This window comes from Rhinatrema bivittatum, chromosome 2 (genome assembly GCF_901001135.1).
Source record: "Rhinatrema bivittatum chromosome 2, aRhiBiv1.1, whole genome shotgun sequence".
Lineage (NCBI taxonomy): Eukaryota > Metazoa > Chordata > Amphibia > Gymnophiona > Rhinatrematidae > Rhinatrema > Rhinatrema bivittatum.
In genome coordinates, this window is record NC_042616.1 from 755,215,195 (window position 1) to 755,234,724 (window position 19,530).

At 44.7% G+C, this 19,530-nt stretch overlaps 1 protein-coding gene across 1 annotated transcript in view; it reads right to left on the reverse strand.

Moving 5' to 3' along the window:
• Positions 1-19,530, reverse strand: part of ENPP2 (ectonucleotide pyrophosphatase/phosphodiesterase 2) — a 639,793-nt gene that overhangs the window by 275,772 nt on the left and 344,491 nt on the right.

A 19,530-nucleotide genomic window follows, 5' to 3' on the forward strand; every position in this document is an offset into this window, starting at 1 on the left:
GCAGGGTCTTACCATCTGCTGAGCTTGCCACCATCAGGAAGCTGCCATCATCTTGGTGCTCAACTAGCTAACGGACACCATTGCAAGCAGCATTTCCACTACTGGAATCCAAACAGAAATTGCTTGCATTCCTGTCTGTGCCTGAAGACAGACACTAGATCAAATCACTAAGCTGAATATTCCTAAACAGAGCCAGCCTGGATCTGTGCCTTCTATCCTGTTACCAGCCTGCAGAAAGCCAACTCTGAAGTCCTTGTATCTCAAGCTACTGACATTGTGTTCCGAGAGAAAGAAGGCTTTATCGAGCATCAATCATTAACTTTTAATTATATTAAAAGGTCAGAGAATTGATTCTAAGTAATCTGGGGTTAGTTAGCTGGTAGAATTTCTGTACTGAGGAAATCTGTTAAAGTTGCCATGACTTAAACTATGAAAGTACATCTAACTGTATTGCATCATCTAAAGCGATTGCTATATGTTTACATAATACCTAATCAACTATGTTTGATAAAAACCCTCAGTTAAGAAAATTACTGAATTTTGACAAACTGAAGAAAGACGTTCTGATTCCAATCCAAAATAAAAATTAACCTAAGAAATCTATTCTTAGAAGTTGTAAGCTTTCTGCCCTACAGCAAGAACCAGATAAATGATCTGCTTGCTGCATCAACTGAATTAATATTAGTAAATTGACCAATTAAGCATCCTTTCAGCTTCAGTTGTACAAGTACTATTTTCCAAGACCTTTGCAAATACTCTTGGTATGATGAAAAAAACCCAGCAGATTCTGCCTCAAAAGTCAAAACAAATTATTAGAAATATTTAGTTCTAACAAAGACATGTTTAAAAGAAATCTCCTCATGACATTCTAAACACTTCTCCACAATAATTACGCTTTCCACAGACTCGTTTCTCATGTATGTTTGTCTTGACTAAATTGTAAGCTCTTTGGAGCAGGGACCATCTTTTAGATGTATCTATACACAATGCATATGTGTAGCAGCACTGTAAAAATAAGTAGTAATAGTAGTATTGCTGAAAATTCTGTTTCAAATTATATCAAAGCTTCCAATGATCTGAATTCATCTCCCATTTTCTTTTCCTGTTTACCAAAAGCTGAGGCAAATGGTTTCCTAAATGAGTAATTTTATACAATTCTGATTTGTACTTTGACACACTTTCAACAGCTCAAGGTACAAGGTTCCTGCTGGCTAGTTGCGATGGAGAAGGTACAGAGAAGGGTAACCAAAATGATAAAGGGAGGAAAGACTAAAGAGGTTAGGACTGTTCAGCTTGGAGAAGAGGCGGCTGAGGGGGAATATGATAGAGGTGTTTAAAATCATGAGAGGTCTAGAACGGGTAAATGTGAATCAGTTATTTACTCTTTCGGATAATAGAAGAACTAGGGGGCACTCCATGAAGTTAGCATGTGGCACATTTAAAACTAATTGGAGAAAGTTCCTTTTCACTCAACTCACAATTAAACTCTGGAATTTGTTGCCAGGGGATGTGGTTAGTGCAGTTAGTATAGCTGTGTTTAAAAAAGGATTGGATAAGTTCTTGGAGGAGAAGTCCATTACCTGCTATTGATTAAGTTGCTTAGAGAATAGCCACTGCTATTACTAGCAACAGTAGCATGGGATAGACTTAGTTTTTGGGTACTTGCCAGGTGCTTATGGCCTGGATTTGCCACTGTTGGAAATAGGATGCTGGGCTTGATGGACCCTTGGTCTGACCCAGTATGGCAGGTTCTTATGAACATACTGATCTAGTTGATATCTTCAGTAAATCAAAGTCTGTATCCTCCTAGAAATGCTGTCTGATCTAAAATTACCTGCTGCAATCCCTTTCCCTCAATAGTAAGTGCACATTATTAAACTTTACTCTTCCACATCACAGAGATTTTCTATCCATAAAAATGCCACAATGCATTTGGTTTCTGCAGAATTTTTAACCTGCTTGAATCTATGACATCCTTAACCTTTTGATATCCTTCTACTAATTTGATCTGCCCTGTCATTTGACTATCATTTGTAGAGGTGGGGAGTCCGGTGGGATGGAGAAAAAGTTCAGATGATAAGCTTGAGAGATTATTGCTAGGACCCACTGGTCTGAGGTGATTATGCCATTTCAACAATAGGTGGCACTCAATCGAACTCCCACTGGTATGTGAGGCAATGGAAGCTGGCTGCTGCTCTCTATGCAGGAGTCAAAAACCGGAAGCAGGGCCCGGCTGAGGAGCTGCTTGAGGCTTTTGTTCTCGTAGTTGATGAGACTGCGTTTTTTGAAAAGGACTCATAGAACAAGCTCTAGACCGTGGCGGGGAGGATTTCTTCGGACGGAAGAATGACTTCTTAGTGTCCTTTCAGAGAGATTGTTTTGAGGAATACTCAGAAGGCATCAGAGCTGACACAGGGTCTCATGATGGTCCTTGTTCTGCCACTGTCCGTTGAATCTGCTCGCCAAACAGACTGTCTCCTACACAGGGCAGGTTGGATAATCTGTCCTGTACTTCAGGGCAAAGGTCCGAAGACTTGAGCCAGGCCAATCTTCTTGCCGAAATAGCAGCTGCAGATACCCTGGTAGCAGTGTCAAAGATATCGTAAGATGATCTTATCTCATGATTGCCTGCCTCAAAGCCCTTGTTCGCTAGGGTTTGAAGCTGATCTTGGAACTGTTGAGGCAGGGAGTCTGTCAATTCTTGTATCTGCTTAAATAAGATCCTGTTGTATTGGATCATATATAGCTGATAAGAGGCAATTTGGGAGATGAGCACTGAGCCCTGGAAGACACGGCGACCAATGGCATCTAGAAATTTCTGCTCCTTGCCTGGGGGAAAGGAAGAGTGGGGTTTTGATCTCCGTTCCCTCTTTTGAGCTGATTCTACAACCACAGATTGTGATCCAACTGAGGTTTTTGAAAACCTGGGGCTGACTGTACCAAATAAGGGGTGTCAGCCTTCCTGTTGACTGAAGCAACAGAGCCAGGGTTCCCAGTTCTTTTTGAGGAGATCCAGAAGAACCTGGTGAGTAGGGATGGAGATTATTTCCTTGGGAGCATCCAGGAATTGTAACAGCTCCATCATTTGATGCCTGTCATCTTGTTCGGTCTGTAATTGGAAGGGAACCAATTCAGACATCTCCTTCACAAAATTTATGAAGGAAAGGTCCTCTGGAGGAGAACACTTCCTGCTTTCAGTAAGAGAAGGTGGTGAAGGCAAGTCATCGACGTCTAGTGAAGAATCATCAGTCCAGGTATCATCGGGATCAGCACCTGCCCCTCTAGGAACCAGAGGGGGATGGGGCGGTGGAATTCCTGAAGGTCCAGGTCTAGGCTCTGAAGGAATTGAAGGAAGAACCGGAGGCACCGATGAAGGCAACGAAGGCACCGGTACAGGCATCGAGGGCATCGATCGATGGCTGGATTGGTGGCGGAGGCATCGGTAAGACTCCCGATGGAGGGATGCAGAATGGTGTTTCTCCTCCCGATGACAAAAGTAAGAGGAGAGGGCACCGGAGCCATCGGTGACCCGGGATCCATTGGTGGAAAAGCGGCAATAAGCGCTTCCATCCTCGAGAGCAGCAGGGCCAACGCTGCCAGAATCGGGTCGGTAGTAGGCTCCATGATCGGCACCGGTGTCTGTGGTGAAGGAACTTGTAGTCGATGTATCACCTTGTCGATGGCCTCCTGAACCATCCGGTCCAGTTCTTCATGGAAACCTGAAGCAATCAGTCCCGGCTCCGGAAGGGGAGAAGGAGGCAGAGGCATAGCCGGAGGGACCACCGTTAAAGGCGGAGTCATGGCTCCCGAAACCCGTCCGGATGAGGGTTGCCTCGGTGACCCCGTCGCAGAAAAGGTCGGTGCCTTTTGTGGACAGGGTTTCTTCGACGGCGGCTCGGACGATGGCGAGGTCGATGATTTCGCTCCCTCGATGGTCCGAGACTTCCGATGTTGATGGCGATGTCTCTCTCTACGATCTCCTCGGTCCTGAGGTGGAGTAGAGGGAGTTGAAGGCCAAGAAGTCATCAATGCCGGACCTTCACCGGCCGGTGGTCGATACTGGCGCGAAGTGGACAGTGCCGGTTCTGACGTCGTCAATGCAATAGATGGCATAGGGTTTTGAGCACGGAAAAGATGTTCCATCTTCTCCATTCTGGCCTTGTGACCTTTTGGTGTCATTAGGGCACATTTGGTGCAGGTCAGGACATCGTGCTCACATCCGAGACACATTACACAGACCTTCTGAAGGTCTGTTATGGACATTGTGCAGCTACAGTCCGGGCATCAACGGAACCCAGACGCCATGGCCTTGAAAATTTTGAGCCACGGTACGGTTGACGGTCAGTACGCCGCAAAGGCCGAACTCGACGCGAATTGACCGAAAACGGGTAAAAAACTTACCGGAATACCGCAGCTTGAAAAAGTTGAAGGAGGGACCCCTGTGGGGTAAGGAAGTTTTCAGTAATTCCGTGAGGAAAATTCCTGTCAGGAATCTCTGCAGAGCTCCTTAACCGCATGGCTACTGCTGCGTGGAAAAAAGAAGACTGAGGGGGGACCCCTGCTGGCTGCAGGGTTGGTGCCATGCTGGGCATATCCAGTAGGTGCCAGTCAAAGTTCTAGAAATTTTGACAAAAGTGTTCCGTGATTGGGCTCCATCCTGTGATGTCACCCATATGTGAGGACCACCATCCTGCTTGTCCTGTGAGAAATTTCATTATACTGGATCTAGAAACACATTTTCCTGTAAGTCATCTGCATATAGATAACAGCTATATCCTAAACTTTGGATGATAGTTGCCAGTGGTGCTATAAAAACATTTAGAATGGGAGCTAAGACAGATCTTTGTGGGAAACCACATGCAGTGATATAGCAAGAATTGATTTTTTTTTTTTGGGGCGGGGGCAAGGTTGGCCAGGTCTGAGTCCTACTAGTTGTATCCTTAATATTGCTTTAGAATGGATTTCTAAGTAGTCTTAATAGCCATTATGCATTATAAGTAACACTTAAAAATTTTTAACTCAGTTATTACAAGCACTTACCAACATTAAAAATTCCTTATTAAACACACTTTGAAATGTTTGTATGCTAATGCCAGAAGTCTAAGAAGGAAGATAGGAGAATTAGAATCTATAGCAGTTAATGATGACAGACTTAATTGACATATCAAAGATATAGTGGAAAGAGGATAACCAATGGGATAGTGCTATACCGGGGTATAAATTATATTGCAATGACAGAGAGGAGCATCTTGGTGGCAGAGTGGCACTTTATGACTGGGATGGCATAGAGTCCAACAGGATAAAGATCCTGCATTAGATTTTCCACATGGACGCTTCAATTTTCTACCATGGACCGCGTGCATTTCAAAAAGGATATAGCTGCACTGGAGAAAGTGCAGAGAAGGGCAACCAAAATGATATGGGGCATGGAACAGCTGTCCTATCAGGAAAGGTAAAGAAGTTAGGGCTGTTCAGTTTGGAGAAGAAACAACTAAAGGGGGATATATGACAGAAGTCTACAAAATCATGAAAGGACTTGAACAAGTTAATGTAAATCAGTTATTTACCCTCTCAGAAAATAGAAGAACCAGGGGGCACTCCTTGAAGTTAGCAAGTAGCTCATTTAATACAAATCAAAGAAAATTCTCTCTCACTCAGCACATAGTTAAACTCTGGAATTCATTGCCAGGGGATGTGGTTTCAGCAGTTAGTTAGTAGGTTTAGAAAAGGTTTAGATAAGTTCCTAGAGGTTAAAGCCATAAACTGCTATTATGTTAATTAATAAGCAATAGTAGCTTGTGATCTGTCTAATGGTTGGGTACTTGCCAGGTACATGTGACTTGGATTGGCCACTGTTGGAAACAGGATACTGGGCTTGATGAACCCTTAGTCTAACCCAGTATAGCATTTCTTATGTTCTTAAAGTTAATTGAAGTTGCTTAAGAAGTGGGGATGCTTATCCAATTTAAAGTCCCCTAATTTTAACAGGTATACTTTGTTAGTTCGTCAATGACTTGCAATAGGACTAGGTGAGAGATGGAGAGGCGGAGGCAGGAATGAACCACCACTAATCACTACTCCTATAGGAAAAATCACTCACATCTTATCATAGCAAAAACAAAACACTTTTCCAGAAACTTTTATATAAAACATACTATTTATTCCACCCAGCATACTTTTCTTTGCAAAAAAAAACTTTAAATACTCAATTTCCCCAGAAAAGCCAATACCCACACCTCAATAAATCAATACTTTTGTAAGCTTAAGACAAAAACCAAGCTTTTACCTATTTCAAATCCTCATACACCAGCAAATAGAGTCTCTGCTGTTGGCCCTCCCTCAGGTCTAGAGGCTCTAGGATCAAAATCAAATGATGACATGCCAAGGACTGCTGCTTACATGCCCAATAACTACAAGCAATAACAGAGCTGGCACGGTTAAGGAGCAAAGTTATAAAAGTGGAATATGGCCTGAAACAGAAGTACTTATGCTGGGCATGGGAAGAGTGATAGACAAAAATCTCTTTCCTCCAGCACCTGGAGTTCCAAGGATGGATGCAAGAGATTCTTTTTTTAGTTGAGATTCCTGTCTCCTGGAAGGCAAGAATAAAACCGAAGATAAGGGCAGCTTATGGAAGTATGACACTTTTTTGTCTTTTTGGGGAATGACTGCTCCCTCCTTAAAGACTCAAGTTGACAAAGAGAAGGCTGTAGGACATAAAGCTACTCATTAGAAACAATCCAGCATAGAAAAAGTAGAGGAGGGGCTGCTACTGCAAATTACTGTGTGAATACAATGATAGAAATAATAAAATTCATTTTCAACGTATTGGCAATCCACAACGTTTATGTTCCTATTCGTTGTATTCATGGGGAAGCGAAACGTTCATCCATTCATATGTTTGGCGCCGCGTGCTTTTCTTAGCCGCCATTTGCAATCGGAGAACGCTATTTGGGTGAATCCATAGCCAAAAACCAGCCCTTTCCTGTGAGTCATCAGTGACCTCACAGCCCTGTCAGAGAGGGTCGGACAGGTTGGCACAGATACCAGAATGCAACGTATCAGCGATAAGATTTTTTGAAATGCACTGAATGCAGCCAATTGCGCTGTCACTCAGTGCTCGGTGATGACAAAGCACTATATATACTTAAGCATGCGGTGTGCCACGCACTTTCTTTGCAGGGGTGACCTGAGGAGGCTGAGAAATGGTCTGTCTCTGTGGAACGTGGATGCACTCAGAGCTAGTCTGAGTTCTCAAATCTGTATTCAATTGCTAGCTAGGCTAGTTACTTAAGAGAAAAAGATATTTATTCTTTATTTGGCTGCAGTGCCAGCTAGCCCTGTTTTTTTTTTTTAAGCAGGTTTTTTAGTTGATTTGAGACGGTCTCTCTGTGCCAGGGAGAGAAGCTGCTAGCAGTGCCATTTTGTTTAATTCACCCTCTGGGCTAGGCTGCAAACACCATTTGGGTGTTGTGGGTGGGAGAGATATATTCAATTTTTACCTAGTTTGCTAGAACTTCCATTGAAAAATATATTTCATCGGGCCCTGGGTAGTTTAGCAGACTCAAGTATATTATTGGGACAGTCTGTGCAGTGAAATCCCTAGTCTGCCTCTTTTGCAGTTACAAGCTCTGTGTGTGTGCACACACATTACATTAGTGCATATCAAGGCACTGTGCCAGTGGACACTGGCTAGTTTAGCAGACTCAAGTATATTATTGGAACAGTCTGTGCAGTGAAATCCCCAGTCTGCCTCTTTTGTAGTTACAAACTCTGTGTGTGCACACACATTACATTAGTGCATATCAAGGCACTGTGCCAGTGGGCAGCCAGTAGGCACTAGGCAGTGACATTAAATCCATAATGTCAGGGAAAGCTAGATGTGGTCGAGTGATTGGGACTGGCAGAGGAGGCACTAGTGCCAGTCCCCATTAAAGTTAAAAAGGGACCTGTTGCAATCTAAACTCTTTGGAGGGGCAGGCAGTTCCATCTGGAAAAAAATGAAATCTAAACATGATGCATCACCATTGCCAGCACCTGTTTCTGACCCTGTAGTTTTGGAGGTGAGGGAAGGAGAGGCTGAGTCATGCCAGAGAAAATGTTGACACCCAAAAGCAGCAGTGGGACAGAAGTCTCGACTAAGACTTAGCATTGACAATGTAGCACAGTCACTGTTTGCTTCTGATTCAGATGAAGAATCATCTTGTGTGCGATTCTCATCATAAATGGAAGAAGTAATACCTGACTAAGTTTTAGGAGGATCAGTTAGTCCTGTCTTAGCCTCCACGTCAGTGAAGCAGGGGAGAGATGAAACTGATGAGGAGGAGGAAGAGCAGTCAGCGCAGGCACAGAGGGTGTCTGAGGCCCCTGGCACTGCTTGTCAGGGTGCACCCACTACTTCAGCTCCAGTGCCAGCATCCACCCCCAAGGCTTTAGAGAAGGGAGGATCACGAAAGACATCTGCGATCTGGAGCCACTTTAAAGTGACAGATGACCTGCGTTTTGCTCGGTGTAATTATTCTGGCAGGGCTATTAGCAGAGGCAAGCAAATGGGGCATCTATCTAATTTTGGCATGACACATCATATGAAGAGGCAACACCCAACAACAGTACTGCCATCTGGGGACTGTGGCAGTACCAGCATAAAGTGGTTCAAAAGCAGCAGAGTCAGCCCACGCCCTCATCACCTTCTAGCAGTCAGGTGGCAGGCCAGCAACCCCCTGACAGGTGGCAGAAGCGACAACCCATCATGGAGGAAATGGGGTGGAGTGCGGTAACGCTATCCTGGGATAGGAGGCAGGCAGCCTCAAAAGATGTAACAAGGAGCATTGGGGAAATGATTGCCCTTGATGACCAGCCTTTGAAGGTAGTGGAGAATATGGGTTTCAAGCGTTTCTGAAGGTCGTAGTTCCAAATTACAAAGTCCCCTCCAAAACCACATTTAGCAGAAAGATCCTCCCCAGCCTGTACAAACAGTGTCGCAGACACATCCAAGCGCTGCTAGCTAAGCAGAGGGGAGTGTGCATTTCACCTGCGATATCTAGACTGCCATGAATGCTGCACACTCTTACCTCTCCCTGACAGCACTCTGGTGGGAACTGGCTGAGGCAGTGGCAGGCAGCAGCTCTATTTCTGAACAAGTATCAAAGTGGAGGTGGGCTTTACTGCACACCCACCTGACGGATCAGGCCCATACCGCAGCCAATATTCTAGCATGCATCAGACAGATGCTGGAGGGCTGGCAACTACACCAGCGAGACAGGAATCCTCAGGTAGGGTACTTTGTCACAGACAATGGTGCAAACATGGTTAAGGCAATAAACGACAGAGCCGACAGAGAACATGCAGACAGATCCGCTGGCATATTGGGCACACAAGTCCACTGTCTGGCCACACCTAGCCAATGTGGCTCAGCGATATCTGTCATGTCCACCAACCAGTGTGCCCAGTGAACATGTCTTTTCAATGACAGGGGATATCATGAGCCCTCACCGCTGAAGGCTGGCACCAGAGTTGATGGAAATGCTAGTGTTTTGAAAGTAAACCGGCCTTTGCTTGGGTTTCCAAATTTTCCCTGTGAATGACAAGATGAATAAAAGCAATTGAAAGCCTTGCAGCAGCTCCAACTGCCTCCTATGCTCCAGATAATATAAGCACTGCAGCACATGTACCTAACCTGAAACGCTGTGCCTGTCCGTCCACTGTCCAGGCCGGATGTCCCTACAAGGGCCTGACCTGAAACGCTGTGCCTGTTCGTCCATATTTGGAATGTAAGAACATAAAAAGCTGAGTTAAGTTGTTTGGAGCTTGCATATTTCATATACTCGATATTTTTCATGACCTTGCCAACAGTAATGTTTCTAGTACTATTGAAAACTGGTGGTAGATGCATTCTAGTTCATCCTCTATGTTCCCATTGTTTACAGAAGAACTGTATAAACCACAAAGTCAATATAGGTTGATATTGTAGATTTTGACTTGAGTAGCGGTTTTCTTATTTCTGAGAGCTAAGTTAATAGCTTCTAGATATTAAAAAAAAAATCTCCAGCTCGGTTCTTGCTTCACAAATGGCAGTCTCTATTGCTCTAAAAGCATCCTCTGTTGAATTACCTTTCAGAAATGAAAAAGATGCCATTTTCTTCTGGCAGTGAACCAGTTCAGGAAGAAGTGACAGGTCAAACCACAACATACCTGCATAAAGGAAATCCTTGAATGCTGTGCCTGTCCGTCCAGGCCTTATGTCCCTACAAGGGTTTGACCTCGACTGCTGTGCCTGCCCTTCCAGGCCTTATTTCCCTAGGTGGGATTGACCTCTGTCCTTGACTGCTGTGCCTGTTCGTCCAGGCCTTATGTCCCTAGGTGGGCTTGACCTCTGTCCTCTATTGCTGTGCCTGTCTGTCCAGGCCTTATGTCCCTAGGTGGGCTTGACCTCTGTCCTCGATTGCTGTGCCTGTCCATCCAGGCCTTATGTCCCTAGGTGGATTTGACCTCGATTGCTGTCCCTGTCCGTCCAGGCATTTTGTCCCTAGGTGGGCTTGACCTCTGTCCTCCATTGCTGTGCCTGTTCGTCCAGGCTTTATGTCCCTAGGTGGGCTTGACCTCTGTCCTCGATTGCTGTGCCTGACCATCCAGGCCTTATGTCCCTAGGTGGGTTTGACTTCGATTGCTTTGCCTGTCTGTCCAGGCCTTATGTCTCTACATGGACTTGACCTCTGTCCTCGATTGCTGTGCCTGCCATCCAGGCCTTATGTCCCTAGGTGGGTTTGACCTTGACTGCTGTGCCTGTCCGTCCAGGCCTTATGTCCCTAGGTGGGATTGACATCTGTCCTTGACTGCTGTGCCTGTTCGTCCAGGCCTTATGTCCCTATGTGGCCTTAACCTCTGTCCTCTATTGCTGTGCCTGTTCGTCCAGGCCTTATGTCCCTAGGTGGGCTTGACCTCTGTCCTCTATTGCTGTGCCTGTCTGTCCAGGCCTTATGTCCCTAGGTGGGCTTGACCTCTGTCCTCGATTGCTGTGCCTGTCCATCCAGGCCTTATGTCCCTAGGTGGATTTGACCTCGATTGCTGACCCTGTCCATCCAGGCATTATGTCCCTAGGTGGGCTTGACCTCTGTCCTCCATTGCTGTGCCTGTTCGTCCAGGGCTTATGTTCCTAGGTGGGCTTGACCTCTGTCCTCTATTGCTGTGCCTGTTCGTCCAGGCTTTATGTCCCTAGGTGGGCTTGACCTCTGTCCTCGATTGCTGTGCCTGACCATCCAGGCCTTATGTCCCTAGGTGGGTTTGACCTTGACTGCTGTGCCTGTCCGTCCAGGCCTTATGTCCCTAGGTGGGATTGACATCTGTCCTCGACTGCTGTGCCTGTTCATCCAGGCCTTATGTCCTTTCATGGACTTGACCTCAGTCCTCGACTGCTGTGCCTCTGTCCAGGCCTTATGTCCCTAACAAGGGTTTGACCTCGATTGCTGTGCCTGTTCACCCAGGCCTTATGTCCCTAGGTGGGCTTGACCTCTGTCCTCGATTGCTGTACCTGTCTGTCCAGGCCTTATGTCCCTAAGGGAGACATAAGCAGATTGTGATAAATTGCAGGAAGACTTTCTGAGACTGGAAAATTGGGCATCAAAATGGCAGATGAAATTGCATGTGGATAAGTGCAAGGTGATGCACATAGGAAAAAATAACCCATGCTATAGTTACACAATGTTAGGTTCCATATTAGGTGCTACCACCCAAGAAAGAGATCTAGGCGTCATAGTGGATAACACATTGAAATTATCGGTTCAGTGTGCTGCGGCAGTCAAAAAAGCAAACAGAATGTTGGGAATTATTAGAAAGGGAATGGTGAATAAAACGGAAAATGTCATAATGCCTCTGTATCGCTCCATGGTGAGATCGCACCTTGAATACTGTGTACAATTCTGGTCGCCGCATCTCAAAAAAGATATAATTGCGATGGAGAAGGTACAGAGAAGGGCTACCAAAATGATAAGGGGAATGAACTGCTCCTCTATGAGGAAAGACTAAAGAGGTTAGGACTTTTCAGCTTGGAGAAGAGACAGCTGAGGGGGGATATGATAGAGGTGTTTAAAATCATGAGAGGTCTAGAACGGGTAGATGTGAATCGGTTATTTACTCTTTCAGATAATAGAAAGACTAGGGGGCACTCCATGAAGTTAGCATGTGGCACATTTAAAACTAATCGGAGAAAGTTCTTTTTTACTCAATGCAAAATTAAACTCTGGAGTTTGTTGCCAGAGGATGTGGTTAGTGCAGTTAGTATAGCTGTGTTTAAAAAAGGATTTGATAAGTTCATGGAGAAGTCCATTACCTGCTATTAATTAAGTTGACTTAGAAAATAGCCACTGCTATTACTAGCAACAGTAACATGGGATAGACTTAGTTTTGGGGTACTTGCCAGGTTCTTATGGCCTGGATTAGCCACTGTTGGAAACAGGATGCTGGGCTTGATGGACCCTTGGTCTGACCCAGTATGGCATGTTCTTATGTTCTATCTCTTAGCACCGGTTGACCCATGTTGAACCGCTGTTCACAATGCAGCCTGCTCCAGATCGCCACGCTTTGAAGGCTCGTGCTCCACTCTAGGGGCCAACCCATTCCAAGGAAGCCCTTTCCTGCTCAAAGAAAGGGAATTCTCCACGGTGTTGCAGCCTCTCTCTTAGTACATGTTGACCCATCTTGAACCGCTGTTCACAGTGAGACCTCCTCCACGTCGCCATGCTATGAAGGCTCATGCTCCACTCTAGGGGCCAACCCATTCCAGGGAGCCCTTCCCGGCTCAAAGGAAAGGGAACTCTCCCCGGATGTAGCTAGCCTGTATCTACCCTCTGACCCATGTTGAACCGCTGTTCATATGCTCCCTCCTCCGCCTCGACCTTGAGAATTCTCGTTTGTATATCTGCTGTCCTCCAGATTTTAAAAGACCAGCGAGAGCTCACTAGACACCAATGGAAACACCCCACTCTACTGGCAAACCCATTCTAGGGAGCCCTTTCCTAGGCAAAGGAAAGGGAACTCTCCCCGGGTGTAGCCAGCCTGTATCTACCCTCTGACCCATGTTGAACCGCTGTTTACATGGTAACCTCCTCTGCCTCGGCCTTGAAAATTCTCGTTTGTATATCTGCTAACTCCACCAGATTTTAGAAGTCCAGCGAGAGCTCACTAGACGCCAACGGAAACACCCCACTCTAGAGATGAACCTATTCTAGGGAGCCCTTTCCTGCACAAAGGAAAGGGAACTCTCCCCGGGTGCAGCCAGCCTGTATCTACCCTCTGCCTCTGTGCCTTGCTGCCATACACCAGATGACTCTGGTGTATGGCAGCAATAAAAAAGGAACCGCGCCGAGTCCCGCCCACCATCCAGCGGCCACCAATCAGAGCCAGCCCTGCTGGGCTTTAAACGGGGCTCTGCGGGCGCCATTCCCTTCTCTTCTCTGGATCGTTTAGCTGGGGAAGGCCTGCGCGATCGGCGCCAAGCCCCGTCGGGGGAAGGTCAGTAAATCTACCCCCCACCCGGACGGTCTCAGCCCCGATCGCGCGACCGCACCGGCAGAACTCTGAAAAAAAGGAAAGCAGAAAAAAAATAAAAAAGGAACCGCGTCGAGTCCCGCCCACCATCCAGCGGCCACCAATCAGAGCCAGCCCTGCTGGGCTTTAAACGGGGCTCTGCTAGGCGCCGCGCGCCGAAGGAGCGCGACAAAGGGGCCTGCCCCTTTGTGCGCCCCTTCGTGCAGCCCTGAGTAGCAGCCTGTTGCAGATAGTCAAGGGCAACTTCTCGCCACTCCCTCGGCAGCCATATTTCCATTTCCTCCCAACAGCAGGGTAATCTCTGTAAGATTTGAGTAGGTTACAAATCCGACCAGTTCACCATTAAATATAGTTCACTCCAGCACCAGCCCTACTCCCTAGACCTACGAACCTCGATTCATACTCTCCATCAAAGAGCACTTTCGCAGATTTCTAGTCAGAGTCCACCCTCTAGGTTCCATACATCCCTCAGCTCACCCTACAATTTTTACCTTCAACACACCCTCCACAAAAAGCAAACATGGCTGCCTCACCCATCACCATCATTCATAATATCAAGAGAACTCCTGCAAAAAAACAAGCTATACCACACACTATACAAAAAAGATTCATCCCTATCATTATCTCGCCCCTGAACCAACTGCTAGGCCTCTCACTATTCACTTTATCTTTGCTGAACGCACAGTCTCTTTCAAAAAAAACTCACCTCCTTCATGACTATCTTCTAGAAACACATACAGACCTTTGTGCGATCACTGAAACTTGGCTAAAACCAGAAGACATTGCTACAATCAACCAACTCCCTATGCACGCGTATGACATTTTCTCCATCCCCAGGCTGAAAAAAAGAGGTGGTGATCTCCTCCTCGCAGCTAACAAAAAACTAGGAATCTCTCTACAGACTGCAATATCCTCACAATCTCTAGAATTTGCTGTATTTAAATCCTCCCACCTGCAAATAGGTCTCATATACGCCCCCCCAGGATGCCTTGAAGCAGACCCATCACCTTTGATTGAAAGCTTAGCGAAACACATCAATGCCGACACACCAGCTATACTTCTGGGGGATTTTAACCTCCACATGGACTCATCTCCTCGTTCACCCAGTTGTGAAACCTTCCTCGATACACTCAACCTCATGGGTTTCATACAAATAGTTAATGAACCCACCCATAAAGCAGGTCACACACTTGACCTCATTTTCATTAACCACGGCCTTACTCCCTCCTCCCGTTCAACATGTCTACCAGTTCCTTGGTCAGACCATAAGCTCATCACCACCGCACTTAGGATACATCAACCTACCCCCCCAAAAAAGCAGAACAACACGGTCCAATTCAGAAAGCTCTGCAGCCAGGAAACGTTCAGCAATAGCCTATCCGCAGAACTTAACCACCTGGACCTCACAGACGCAGACTCAGCCGTAGCTTCCTGGACCATCACCACCAAAATAGTGGCAGATACTACCTGCCCAACTATCACCAAAGCCTCTCAAGCAAATAAAGACAACAAAAAATCGTGGTACTCTCCAAAACTGAAATCCATGAAACAGGAGCTCAGAAAAAAAGAACAGCTTTGGCGTAAAAACCCATCATCTACCAACCTCACAGCATTTAAGTCCATGATGCATCAATACAGAATTCTCCATCCTCCAAGCAAAGAGAGACTTTTACTCACAAAAAATCCACCACTTCCTCTTTGACTCCAAGGCGCTATTTTCCCTGGTTTCGTCCCTCACCAAACCCCCCTCGACGTCTATACCAGATGATATAGCTGCAAGCAAAGCAGAGGAACTTGCGACTTACTTCAAAAACAAGATCCCAAACCTATTATCTCAACCAAGGAAAACAAAGATACTACGATTTCAACACCTCTAGCTACCATACCACCACAAAAGGCTAGCCTTGGGGAATTTGAGCTGACCTCTTCACTAGAAATCGAAAACATTCTAAAAAAAAACTTAAACCTTCTTCTCATCCTCAGGACGCCATCCCAACTAACCTCATCACTTGCTCTAAAACCATCTCAAAACCTATTGCCCAAATCATTAACTGCTCCTTAGCTCAAGGGCTAGTTCCCGACCCTCTCAAAATGGCAATCATTAAACCACTCCTAAAAAAACCAAATCTCTCTCCAGATAACCCGGCCAATTTTCGCCCAATAGCAAATCTGCCTTCATCGCAAAAATCATGGAACGAATTGCAAATAAACAACTGACAGAATACTTGAGCAACAACAACATTCTTTCCCCTTTGCAATTCGGCTTCCGCCAAGCTCGAAGTACAGAAACTCTCCTAATCTCATTAACAGACTCCATCCTACTGAACCTTGAAAAAAAACAACCGTGTCTACTCATCCTCCTTGACCTAACAGCAGCATTTGACATGGTCAATCATAATACACTGGTTGATCATCTGTCAGACATTGGCATCAGAGACGTCGCCCTCGCCTGGTTCAAATCATTCCTTCAGAACAGGCAATATAAGGTTAAGATCAACAGGGAGGAATCTCAACCAGTCAACCGCAACTTGGGAGTCCCACAAGGCTCCTCACTTTCTCCAACCTTATTCAACATATACCTGCTCCCACTCTGCCAGCTCCTCCGCAAGCTAAATCTTATCCACTACCTATATGCCGACGATGTTCAGATTCTGATTCCTATTACTAATTCACTTCATAAAACTCTGGACTTCTGGAACTCATGCCAACAGGCCATCAACAACCTGCTGACAAGTCTCAATCTGATTCTTAATCAAAACAAGACAGAATACCTTCTCATCTCCCAAGATGGAAACCACCCACAACTTAGCACTAACCTGGCCTCTCAATTAACCTTATCCCCACAAGTCAGAAACCTGGGAGTTATACTAGATAACCAAATGAATTACAGATCCTTCATAAACATCATAAAGGATGGATTTTTCAAGCTACAAGTCTTAAAAAGATTGAGACCCCTTCTCCATTTTCAAGATTTTCGATCAGTTTTACAAGCAATCATTCTCAGCAAACTTGACTACTGCAATTCACTACTACTTGGCCTCCCTTCTAACTCCACAAAACCTCTACAGATGTTGCAGAACGCAACAGCAAGGATTCTAACCAAGACAAACAAAAGAGCCCATATTACACCCATCTTGAAAAATCTACATTGGCTCCCCATCAAATTCAGAATACTTTACAAAGCACTCTCATTAATCCAAAAGGCAATACATAACATCGCCCCACTTGAGCTCAAGATCCCTCTTCAACCACACACCTCCACCAGACCAGTGAGACAAGCTTACAGAAACAACCTACAAGTCCCACCGATGAAGACAACATTAAGTAAAAGAGCTTTCTCAACTGCCGGTCCCAAACTTTGGAACTCTCTCCCATCAGACCTCAGACTAGTGCAATGCCCTATTGTATTTAAGAAGAGACTCAAGACCTGGTTATTCAACCAAGCATTCTCCTAACTTCAGCTTCTATTTGAATGCCAACAAATGATCATAACTAAAGATGTAGCTTTATGTTGTTAACTCCAATTATTTTTTATCCAAGTTCAATCTTCCTGTTTATTGTAAGACATCCTCCTGTCATGTTATTGTTTAGAATGTAAACCGACTTGATTAGTAATTCTGTTACTGGAAAATCGGTATATAAAAGTGCTAAATAAATAAATAAATGACTCATTCAACTCCTTGTGGTGTTCTGCCCACTATCATAGTTGCTCAGTGTGTTGGGGCTAGTCTTTCTGCTTGCTATGTTCCCCCTTCATTGTGCTGTAGGATGTTGATGCCACTTGTCTTACCGCTTTGCCTGTCGTGCTGCCTTCGAGGGTTCATGCATCTGTTATCGGTGCTCTCTTTTGAAGCTATGGTGTGTTTTTGACACTCTTGCTGCTGCTTTGCACCTCTATTAAAGCACTCTTCTTGCCACTCCTGTTACCCCTTTTCTCCTTTAAAGTACCTTAGGCTATTCATGCCACTTTGCCACAGTTTAGTTTAGTTTTAGTTTAGTTTAGTTTATTAACATTTCTATACCGTTACATCAGACATGCCTTCACAAAGGTTTACAAATAAAATTTTGAAATACAATAATTTATAAAATAGGAACAGCTAAAAACTACAAGGAGAAAATAAATAAATTAGCTGCTCCCCAGAATTTTCATCAAAATTGATAATAAAACCCAAATTCTGCAGCCAAAAATAGGCTGCAAATACTTCCCCCATTGACTTTAATGGGAACTGGAAAACGAATGCACATATCAACGTATCGGGGGTGCCATTGAACAAATGCAACGTATTTGCCTGCCAACAAATACGAATATTGAATTGGATGAATCCGTACCCTCTGCACATCCCTAATAAAAGCAGAAAAATGAGCAATAAGGCTACAAGAACAGGTCTTCAAATGCAACTGGTCATTTTATTGAGAGAAGCCTAGTTGTCTGTTCATATCCCAGTTCTTAGACTGTGAAAACAGATTATTAAACTACTGGTTAGCAACCCAGCCCTCAGGATATACCCAGCCAGACTGGTTTTCAAGGTATCCACAATGAACAAGTATGCTGTGTCTCCATTGTGTACAAACTAACATCATGCACAGTCATGCTGGATATCTTGAAAAGCAGACTGGCTGAGTATGTCCTGAGGACTGGGTTGAGAATCATTCATTAATCCACAACAAAAAGTATGGAACCACACAAGCCCTAGTGTTCCAGTGTGTTACGAACATATAGGAGACAATTACGAGGTTATACGAGAACTCATATCTGAAAATTATAAAGCTTCTTCCAAAATGAGAGAAACTGCTGTGCAAAGAAGATAAAAGATCAAGTTTAAAAGAGATGCACACGCATATAGCGCATACTCATGTCGATCAAATGTATTTATTACATTTATAGGCTGCTAATACTGAGGCCATAGCAGCCTACAAGTAAACATACATAGTATAACATGGAACAAAGTCATAAGGATAAAATCCTAAAACATAAAAACAATGAAAATAAAAATATTAAAACCAGATAAAACTTAAACAGTATCTTTAAGCATAATATGGGTATCAGCAGAACAAGAATATCATTTGGCTAAAAATTAGGTTAGGTTAAATGACTGCTGTTTATCAGGTTTAAGAGCTAGGTCCTCCAAACCTACAACTGGTTTAATAGCTGTACCCCCTCCCCGCAGTCACCCCAGACCCTTTTATAAACCTCGCATATACACACTCAAATACTGGAGCGTAAATAAATTAGCATGCTTAAAAAAGGAGCAGGATAGGGGTGGGGCAGGGGCATTCCATGGCAGGTCCAACAGTTACACGCATAACTTGCTATTTTATAACCAGCACAAGCAATATGTATACAGCTCTTACCTGCACCCATTTACTTCTGCTATTTATCAAGTTTAAGTCAAAATAACACTTTTTATAGCCAATTAATGACTGGGTGAAGGGTCTAGAAAATCTAGGGGGCATGCAGGCTGAATAACTAGGAGGGTCTAGATAACCTAGAGATAAACAGGGCAAACTGGTGGATGAACTGATTAAACTGATCATTTCCTGCATGTGTGCATGTCGTAAAATTACCTCACTAATGCGTGTAAAAGCCAACATTTCCTAAGGAAAATGCACCATTAGCAGATGCTCATGCAAGTGCTTAAAATTAGGAGCACTCATACACGCAAAGAGGCTTATTTGGTATAATGTGCGTGCTCTTGTGCAAAAGATACAAAATGCTAATACATGTGCATTCACGCCCAGTATGTGCATGTATTGGCACCCGCGCATTAATTTTAAAGTTATCCACAGGGACAGTAGCTTTCAAAGTGGCACACAGGTGCACACTAGTGCATGTGCGTTGGCACGCAACCAGGGACGTGGCAATTTTATAACTTGCGCACAAGTTATAAAATAGCTTGAGCGTGCACACATGTGCACCTAATTTTAAGTTGGTGCACCTAGGCACATAAAAGCCCTTTTCTACCACACAAGTCAGAGTATTTTAAAACC